The following is a 7415-nucleotide window of genomic DNA, read 5'->3' as shown; positions in this document are numbered from 1 at the left end:
TTCTCTACTTGTAAGCATACTTTTGGCATCAAACCGATCGTCCTTGAGTGTTACATAATTGGTTTCTCTGTATATCGTAATTAATCTTTGTTTGTTTGTTTCTTTGTTTGTTTATTTGTTTGTTTGTTTGTTTGTTTCTTTGTTTGTTTATTTGTTTGTTTGTTTGTTTCTTTCTTTCTTTCTTTCTCTTTTTTTTTTGTTTGTTTGTTTGTTTTTTGTTTGTTTTTTGTTTCTTTCTTTCTTTTGTTTGTTTGTTTGTTTGTTTTTTTCTTTGTTTTTTTGTTTGTTTTTTTTTTGTTTGTTTGTTTGTTTGTTTTTTGTTTTTTTGTTTGTTTGTTTGTTTGTTTGTTTTTGTTTGTTTGTTGTTTTTTTTTTTTTTGTTTTTTGTTTTTTGTTTGTTTGTTTGTTTGTTTCTTTCTTTCTTTTTTCTTTCTTCTTCTTTTCTTGAACAATTGTTCGAGGCCCAATCCTGACGTAGCGTTCAGATAGAGTACTAAGTTACCAAGTGAGTTTATATCTATTCAGGTGAACTGCAATGTACAATGGGAGGTCACAATGGTACATTAGCAACAAAAGCATATTACTATTCATTACTATTCATACCTACGTTAAACGTGTGTGTATCATCTCTTAAGTTATTGATATTAAATTGCAAATATATATTCAGTTTCTAAAATTAATTACACATTGAAAATAAAATTACTTCGGAAATATCATCTTCATAGGCGACAGCTGTTGGCGGTTTGTTTGATGTGAATTTAACATTTACATTTTAAAAAATGGAAGGCGTGTTGCTGTTATTTTGTAACAAATGCTTTTGCATTTTCTGCAGTTAATTTAAGTTGCATTTGTTTATGACGTTTACATTTGTACAGGCTTATTGTAGAAACTAAGTTGGAAACTATAGTCATGAATAATGTTTGAGAAGCTGAGTAAAAGCAGCAACAGTTACATCACTGATCGCGGTATCTGTCATTAAACAGTTTAAAGTCTAGGCCAGGCTTAAACTTACTATGAGCAAGTATGACATTACATTATCCTGGAAACCGATGGCAGTGTGTGGATAGCTTAGGGTTAGGGTTTGTTTGCAATGTGTACCAGAATAAGTAGTTTATGTTCCAATCTTTATGAGGAGCTATCATTATAAAAAAATAATGTTAAATATTGTTTGAATAAGTATTTAATGTTTTTCTTGATGTTTGACTCGACATTGCCTGGTATTCATAGTAGTGCTTTGTGCTTCTACTTTGAGGACATACCAAGGTTTGTTGCTTGTTTTCAATATATTGTGAGCGGACAGGGTGTGCTGCTCGAGGTCCTTTTCATGACGCGTCTGTGAGATAGTATTACAAAGGAGGCGATAGGTCCTCCATTACTAGAGGACACCACAGGAACTAAACCCTAGACTCCTAAAACTTTACACACATCGATATCACATCGACGGGAAATAGTTTTACATCTGAAGCAAAAGGTAAAACTAAATAAATTAACACGAACATCCTCTCTAATAGAAAAGGAAAAATCATTCAACTTAGTTTTTATCAAACATGTATATCATTTCATTAACATTAGGTAATTATTCATTTATCTGGTTATATAATTAAAATTTGTTTAAAATGTAATAATCAATGCCATTGCATTCAGTCGAAGGATATGATCCGAATATATTAAAGAAAGGATTAATTTAAATGGGGATAAAAGCCATTAAACAAATTTGAACCGTGGAATAAGCTTCATTTTCCTTAATGACTTGTAAATAGTCATTCATTTCCTGGCATTTCAGTCACCTTCGATTAATACTTGTTAAATATTTGTGTTGTTCACGCGTAAATATTTATTTTAATATATTTAGTAAATACAAACTATTTATATTCTAATAAATTTCACAAAGGATGTGTGGGTATGATTGTAAGTGTGTACACATGTTTATTATCTAACACATATACCTTATTCTCCACTCTGCCCCCGCTGCCAATGAGCAATCAGCAGCCAGTGGTGAGAACGACATCAATAGAAAGCGGCTGAGCATCGGGAGGTGGAGTATCTCACACGTGTGGAACCCCAATACACTTCAATGACAGGGGCTTGAGATAATCTAATCGGGATCAAATACGATTCTCTGGCCCGTTCTTACACGGCCAGCACGTGAGGGAATGGTCAGACATTTGGAAGAAAAAGGCCATTGTTTACACCTCGTGGTCAGTGATGTTGTGATGTTGGATTAATGTACGACTATTCAAAGGTAAGTACCCAGAGTGTTATAGCAGTAACGTGTATTATGTTGTAGTGAATGAGAGGGTAAAAGGTGGGAAAGTTCATACCATGTTGTATCAGACAGCAGGGTATAGCAAAACCTGCACTAAGAAAAACACACTACAGGCAAAATGAGCACTTCCTATACACGTGCGTGTTCCTAAAAAAGACATTGATAAACATCATTAATTATATGCGATATGTACTTTATACACAACCACAGCAAATCATCATGTATCATGCAGATACATGGCGTTGATGCGGATGGTTTATGAGTAACAGTTACATTATATTTTAGCTCGTCCAAATAGTATTATGACTGCGAACCTGTGATTTTAGGACATCCCAAATCATCATGTCAAAATGATAGAATGCGAAAAATAAATCACTATAGAATTGGTAATCAAGTTGATACTGCAAAACAAAATATTACAGAATACCATAATGTGTCTTTACAAAATGTTTAGAGAAACATATCAGCTGCGGTGTGTCATGGAATTTAGAAAGAAAAAAATACTAGAGAATATCGAGTCGGCTCTATGTTCATAACGCACACAGCTTTGGTATAAAATCGATGTTAGTGAAATACATAGGTACATTTTGTGTATTACTGGTGTCTTTGCCGACATCTAGAGAAACGGTGTATCCGCAATCAATTTTGACACCAAAATCCTAGATAACGTATAGCTAGTTTTAATTACTATTGGTGAAATATCTCGTATTGAAATTACTAAACGATTTTTAGCTCACCTGGCCCGAAGGGCCGGTGAGCTTATGTCATGGCGCGGCGTCCGTCGTCCGTCCGTCCGTCAACATTTCCTTTAAATCGCTACTAGTCATAGAGTTCTGGATGGATTGTAACCAAATTTGGTCACAAACATCCTTGGGGGAGGGGGAACAGAACTTGTATAAATTTTGGCTCTGACACCCCGGGGGCAGGAGGGGCGGGGCCCAATAGGGGAAATAGAGGTAAATCCTATAAATCGCTACTTGTGCTAGAGTTCTGCATGGATTGTAACCAAATTTGGCCACAAACATCCTTGGGGGAAGGGGAACAGAACTTGTATAAATTTTGGCTCTGATCCCCCAGGCGCAGGAGGGGCGGGGCCCAATAGGGGAAATAGAGGTAAATCCTTTAAATCGCTACTTGTCATAGAGTTCTGAATGGAATGTAACCAAATTTGGCCACAAACATCCTTGGGGGAAGGGGAACAGAACTTGTATAAATTTTGGCTCTGGTCCCCTGGGGGCAGGAGGGGCGGGGCCCAATAGGGGAAATAGAGGTAAATCCTATAAATCGCTACTAGTCATAGAGTTCTGCATGGATTGTAACCAAATTTGGCCACAAACATCCTTGGGGGAAGGGGAACAGAACTTGTATAAATTTTGGCTCTGATCCCCCGGGGGCAGGAGGGGCGGGGCCCAATAGGGGAAATAGAGGTAAATCCTATAAATTGCTACTAGTCATAGAGTTTTGAATGGAATGTAACCAAATTTGGCCACACATATCCTTGGGGGAAGGGGAACAGAACTTTAATAAATTTTGGCTCTGGTCCCCTGGGGGCAGGAGTGGCGGGGCGCAATAGGGGAAATAGAGGTAAATCCTATAAATCGCTACTAGTCATAGAGTTATGCATGGATTGTAACCTAATTTGGCCACAAACATCCTTTGGGGAAGGGGAACAGAACTTGTATAAATTTTGGCTCTGACCCCCCGGGGGCAGGAGGGGCGGGGCCCAATAGGGGAAATAGAGGTAAATCCTATAAATTGCTACTAGTCATAGAGTTCTGCATGGATTATAACCAAATTTGGCCAGAAGCATCCTTGGGGAAAGGGGAACAGAACTTGTATAAATTTTGGCTCTGACACCCCGGGGGCAGGAGGGGCAGGGCCCAATAGGGGAAATAGAAGTAAATCCTTTAAATCGCTACTAGTCATAGAGTTCTGTATGGATTGTAACCAAATTTGGCCACAAGCACCTTGGGGGAGGGGGAACAGAATTTGTATAAATTTTGGCTCTGGCCCCCCGGGGGCTGGAGGGGTGGGGCCCAATAGGGGATTTAGAGGTTAATATTAAAATTCCTTCAGAAAAGAAACAATGAACCTGTATTCAGAACATTACTTGGCATTACAAACCAGGTGAGTGGTACAGGCCCTCTGGGCCTCTTGTTTATTATATTTTGACAACGTAAGCGTGTTGTCAGAAACAAAGAGTAATTCAATCGGTTTAGTCAGAGATATTCCGATACGTTTGTTTTCGCGGAAAATTTGAATATAAAATGTATCGGAATATCTCTGACTAAACCGATTGAATTACTCTGCAGGGGAAGTCACTCTAATCGCTCTCCACTAGGACGTTGCTTTCGATGTCACAAGTCAGAAAGCGCCGGTAATTTTGGATTAAAATACTGCGTTCGACTATATAAACATCGTTTATATGCTTTTGCATGGTACGTTTGTGATTATGGATTATCAGAGGACTGATGCATGACTATGACTCTAGGAAAAAAGATTGATTCACTCTATTGTGAAAAAATAACTTTAATCGAGGTGGGGGTAAAAAATCCAATATGGCGACTGTCGTCCCTTTCTCTGTTTTATAGTAAATATCCCGATTTTTTAATAATTTTTCAAATCTCGTATTTTCTGAAAAAAATCACATGACTGTCATATATACTCATCAGTCCATCCACCAAATACAGAAAAATGTATGGCAACATCCATTTTCATTGAGTTGACCCCCTGTGGACAATATATATATCTCCACGTGAATTTCACGTCACGTGAACTGGGGAAAACAAGTGAATTTCACAGATTTTTTTCACGTGAAAATTCACATGCTTTTCCACGTGAAATTCATGTGAAATTCACGAGTAACTTATTTTTTCTACGTGAAATTCAGGTGAAAGTCTCTTGAAGAAATATTGCCTGTGTAATTCCAACTGCAATATCCGTTATATGGAAATTGTAGCAAACAAGGTACTATTTATATCATGGTGTAATTATTAAAATATCGTTAATGTTTAATGTGCCGTAATTTTCATACTCACGAATTAAGAAGAACTTTTAATATTTTATTCATCATAAAAATTACCAACATTTTGAGAATTACAATACATACAATGCATGGTTTTGATTTTACAAGTACAGATAAGAGATAAAAATGCATGGTTTTGATTTTACAAGTACAGATAAGAGATAAAAATGCATGGTTTTGATTTTACAAGTACAGATAAGAGATAAAAATGATTTTTTTCAGTGTATACATTCTGTGATATAACTTTGTTTATAAGGCATCATATATGTTTGTCTGTCCATTTGAATGGTTTCCACAGCTTTATTCATCAAACCACATGGTTTTCAATAGATAACTGAAGAAAAAATAACGTGTTAAAATTTTCGCCCTGTTACTTTAACAATTGTCTTTTAACACAGTGACAGTGTCAAAAGGATTGTATGTATGATAAAATAAGTAGCGACCGTGACACACAGTCGATTATCCCATGCGCAGGAATAGATCCAGGTATACTTAATATTAAAAAATATGTTTGCTACTATGCAATAACATGAGCAGTTTAAAACATTTAATATGAATTTTTAAAATCCGTCGTCATGGTTTCGATGTACTTTTCTATTTCTATTGGTCCATTCCTTAAAGTGGTGTATCACAATCTCATCACTTCACCTCGTGCAAATATATATATATGAAGCCTCTGGCAGTGGACAGTGGTCAGCGAATCCTAGCTATCGCCGGTCAACAGCATTGGCGTAGGCTATTTGTTGACATTGTAAAGCTGTTAAGTCTAATGAGGTCTCATTACTCTCACTGATTCAAACATTGACCTCTCATTGATGGTAGGACAAATCGTTACATTACATAACGTGGCCAATGGTGGTCAATAGGACATCGTGGTGTATATAACGTTCAGCTGTCTATTTTCCATAGACCTATAGCAATAAAACGCTGGACCTTAGATCGTTTTGGCAGCATAAGGTATTTAGTTTGCGTGGGGTTGTCGCTTGGATATATGGAATATAATATCATATAACTGCATTCTATTTTGATGAAACTGTCAAACCTATATAAAATGCAAATTATACAGTATTATTACATCAATATTAATTCAGAATAGAAATTATACCACAGGAACTAACTGACGTAGCTTTGATAAAGAAAGTATACATTATGTAAATTTCAAGATTATAGGGCTCCAATACAGAACTAAAAATCGCTGATAAAATACCTTTCTGATGACGAAACTAAATCTTACTTAATCGTCTATCTTTCAAGATTTATTTTGATGAAACTGTCAAACCTATATAAAATGCAAATTATACAGTATTATTACATCAATATTAATTCAGAATAGAAATTATACCACAGGAACTAACTGACGTAGCTTTGATAAAGAAAGTATACATTATGTAAATTTCAAGATTATAGGGCTCCAATACAGAACTAAAAATCGCTGATAAAATACCTTTCTGATGACGAAACTAAATCTTACTTAATCGTCTATCTTTCAAGATTTTTTAAAATCTTTTTTTTTTAAATTTCAATGTTCCCTTATATAACCAAAGTCGGTGCATTTCCTTTGGTGTACGAGATACAACTCGACCTTGTACAAATAACGTCTTTCGCAGTAAATCATTTATACATGATACATTTTTACCTTTAAATAACTTCGTTTCCTGCTACAATATGTACAAGAGAAGTAGAATATAGAGATTGTTTAGAGCACACCTAATCAGCCATCCACTGCTGTATATACGCTATAATACCAACTGTTCCCAATGTAATGTTAAATTGAACACAATTGATGGCATCAATTTCTCAGGGGTTCTTGATGTCTTCCTTATTAAATCAAGGCATGCCAAGAGACTGTGCTGGCTAAACGCTGGTACATATATCTTATTAGATAGATTCCTAGGCCGTTCTACAAACGTCTAATGATGCAGGTGGCGCTCTCTGATTAGCATGCTTTTTCAGTCAAAGGACTGCAAAGACTTTTACTAAACTGTCGCTGACAGGAAGCAGATAGCATCATAACTTCAAACACGATTTTAAATATGTATTGGCCTATCTCTACTGATAAAGCAGCCTCCAAGGAGAAAGTCATAAAGTTAGCCAAGAAAATCGTAATTACAAATGATGGTCAAG

At 36.1% G+C, this 7415-nt stretch overlaps 1 protein-coding gene across 4 annotated transcripts in view; it reads left to right on the top strand.

The window, feature by feature from the left end:
- The first annotated feature begins 2004 nt into the window (after window positions 1–2004).
- Window positions 2005–7415, top strand: part of LOC138327353 (glycine receptor subunit alphaZ1-like) — a 129521-nt gene continuing 124110 nt past the window's right edge. For 2 of the 4 annotated variants that reach the window (XM_069273386.1, XM_069273385.1), the window contains exon 1: window positions 2006–2242. The gene's annotated coding sequence lies outside the window, so the exon portion shown is untranslated. Of the gene's footprint in view, window positions 2243–7415 lie in introns of all 4 variants that reach the window. The other 2 variants (XM_069273381.1, XM_069273387.1) reach the window with 2 other exon arrangements.

The sequence above is a fragment of the Argopecten irradians genome, chromosome 7 (genome assembly GCF_041381155.1).
Source record: "Argopecten irradians isolate NY chromosome 7, Ai_NY, whole genome shotgun sequence".
Taxonomy (NCBI): Eukaryota; Metazoa; Mollusca; class Bivalvia; order Pectinida; family Pectinidae; genus Argopecten; species Argopecten irradians.
The sequence above is the reverse complement of the archived record's forward strand: the minus strand, read 5'-3'. Positions and strand labels throughout refer to the sequence as shown.